General features: G+C 37.6%; 1 pseudogene; it reads left to right on the forward strand.

Annotated features, from left to right (window-relative positions):
* Positions 1–1,361: 1,361 nt before the first annotated feature.
* Positions 1,362–2,103, forward strand: LOC102845154 (annotated as a pseudogene).
* Positions 2,104–3,299: the final 1,196 nt, after the last annotated feature.

Here is a 3,299-nt window from a genome sequence, read left to right on the forward strand (position 1 = left end):
GGGGGGGAGAGAGGGGTTTGTGCGGGGAGAAGGGTGCAACAATGAATGAATGGAATCCCAAAATCTCTGTAGATGTTCACTGAAATGAAAAATAAACAACCTAAATTAAAAAAAAAGAAGTGGATGCCACTCCTGCTTCCAAGCTTGTTTAATTGGGGAGCTGCACTAAACACTGTCCACCATGAATACCTATTATTGCATTTGACATGTCAGTGTCACAGTGTTCAACATCACAGCAACCATGAGTTACCTCTGTACAGCAAAAGGACAGAACAGTGCTATGCCACTTAGAAGAATATTTGACCAAAAACAATTAAAACCGGCCTGAGGGCTACAAACTAAAATCACCCACCTTTGGCTTGGTAGCATCAATTTCTGTCCACTAGGCCAGCTGAGCTCTCTTGTTGTTGTTGTTGTTAAGTGCCATGATATGTAGATGACAGGTCTGCAAAATACATAAAACAACTGTTAATAGAATTGAAAAGAAAATAAGTAAACAAATAAACAAACAAACAAAATAGTGGTAGGAGATTGGATATATCACTATCATCAAAGGATAAGTCAACTCAACAGAAACTTAACAAAGATGCAAAACAACTAAACTATATAATCAACCAATTCAAACTTGTGGATAGATTCAAGGTACTGCACCCAACTAAAACTCAATTCACTTTCTTCTCAAGTGCACATGGCACATTCTACAGAATCAATCACATATTAGGACACAAAGGAAGCTTCAATAAATATCTTCTCATGCCACAAAGTCATAACACTAGAAATTAAGCACAGGAGGGTAAAGCTTACTAAACCACCCAGGTGGAAATTAAATAACTCTCTGCTAGAACATGATTGACTTATTAAAAAAAAATTAAGAACTTCCTCCAAACAAATGAAAATTAAAATACAATATACCAAAACTTCTGGGATGCAGCTAAGGCAGTCTGCAGGAGGCAGTTCATAGCAATAGGCACACACATAAGAAAGTAAAAAATAAGAAAAATCAATGATTTAAGGCAACACCTTCATCAACTAGAAAAAGAACAACAATCTAATCCTCTAGAAGAAAGGAAATTATAAGGACAAGTGCTGAAATCAATAAGATAGAAAAACAGAAAAATAATTGAAACCATCAATAAGACCAAGAACTTGTTTTTTGAAAGGGTCAATAGAATAGACAAACCACTGAGAAATTTAATAAAAGAATAAAAAGAGAAGACATAGATAACTTGATTAACAAATGATATGGTGGGCTTGCTAATACTAATACTAATACTAGTACTAGTACTAGTACTAATACTATTGATACTAATAATAATACTAATACTGTGTGGCCCAGTGACACAACCGGGTAAGCATTAGCCATGACTATCTTAGTGGGTTTCTAGGACAAAGAAGTGGTGTAAACTTTTCTAGTGAATATGGGGGTATCATTACCAGTGATACCGCAAGAAGAATCCAAAGGATTGCTATTGTCTGGCAGATTATTTGGAAGGGATCGAGAAGACTTTTGATGATGCTGTCAAAGTATTGAAATTCAACTGTGAAGAGAAGCAGCACAGTGATAGCTGTTACAAACTGTAGTCTTACCATGGCTTAGAAAAAGGTATACTGCCCCAGGACCTGACATCTCCTTCTAACTGCTTTTTGATGGCTTATGAAAAGCCAAGAAGGAAGTGTGTGGAGGCCTGTCATAATGTTAGTCTCTTGGCACATAATTGCCAGATCAATGAAGATGATCGACCTGACCTAGGAAAGGTCAGGGACTATTACACAAGAGCCCATGAGGGCAATTACGCTGCCAGCTGCTTCAATCTCAGAGCCATGTTCCTCCAGAGTGACCCTGGTTTTCCCAATGAAAATCAGGTCTGCAGTTACTCAATGAAAGCCTGTGAGTTGGGACAAGTTTGAATCTGCATCAATGCTAGCCACATGTACAAATTGGGGCACAGAGTTAATAAAGATGACGAGGCCGAAGTTCTGAAAAATTGGGCTAAACAACTGTATAAAGAGCAACAGAGAAGTCCATCCCACAACCTTTGTGTAGTGTTGCCTTCCCTCAAAGACAAAAACTTGAGGCTTTTCCCTCCTACTTCTGAGATTTGATGCCACTCTTGGAGGTCAGTCTTCTGGCATAGAAAGAGTTGGGATTTGATACAAGTAACTCTGGTCACAGAGACTCATTGTCCCACAATATTGCTTACTGGAATATAGCTTGCTAGTTCATTTCAGTCAGCATTCTTTTATCTGAGTGTGTGCTATGAAAATAGCCACTTTTAGGAAGTCTTAGCTGTCAAACTCTTGCAGCTCTGTGCAATAGAAAAAAAGATCAAATTTGAGAGCCATAAATATGTAGAGTAAGGTAAACACACACACACACACACACACACACATTCAAAGCAGGAAGTTGGAACACTGGAAGTCACAAGACCTGAAGGAATAAAAAATTAATACTACTACCATTTTACTATTTCAGTGGCGAGGGCTTGAAAGTCAGAAAGTGTCTTGATCTATGTAACAGCCAAAAGAGCCAAAGAGCCACAAATAGTTATTGCCATGATTGCCACAGTGTGACTGGTATTATCATTGGTGTTGACTTCTTTTTACCTTTAGAATAAGATTTTTAAATAAATTCATGGAAGTCAGGAGAAACAAGAGACATAGAAGTTGTTATGCTTCAGAGTTGCAAAAGTGGATGAAATAGAAGCTTGCCTGCCTCTAGAGGAGACTTTCAGAGTTGCCAGCACACCTGACATCATTCATTCAGCTGAGTGAGTAGATCATCCCCAAGGCAACTTCAGCTAGAAATTTGGAAGCAAGGACTTTGTGCCACGTTTTATTCCCTGAATAAATTACTTTGGTTTAGTAAAGAGAAAGAAATAAATAATAAAGATGACATCACAACAGGACCAGAAGAATTGAAGTCAATATCAGAAAATTATGAAAAGCTATACTCTGATAAATTTGAAAACCTAGAGAAAATAGACAAATTCCTTGAAATTCAGGTCCTACTCAGATTGACATGGACAAATGCAGAATACTTCATTCTTCACAAAAGAAGAATTGAAGAGGACATAAAAAGACGACTTCCCATAAAAAAGAGTCCTGGACCAGATCACTAGATGGCTTCACAGTTGAATTCTACCAAATATTCAGAGAAGATCTATCACCAATTCTACATAAAGTACTGTAAAACATAGAAAAAAGGAACAAAATGGTTGACTCTGGGGAACATTATGCTGAGTGAAATATCCCAGTCACAAAAGGACAAATATTACATGATGCCACTGTTGTAGAATGGG

The sequence above is a fragment of the Elephantulus edwardii genome, unplaced genomic scaffold (genome assembly GCF_000299155.1).
Source record: "Elephantulus edwardii isolate Elephantulus edwardi_28Jun2011 unplaced genomic scaffold, EleEdw1.0 scaffold00404, whole genome shotgun sequence".
Lineage (NCBI taxonomy): Eukaryota > Metazoa > Chordata > Mammalia > Macroscelidea > Macroscelididae > Elephantulus > Elephantulus edwardii.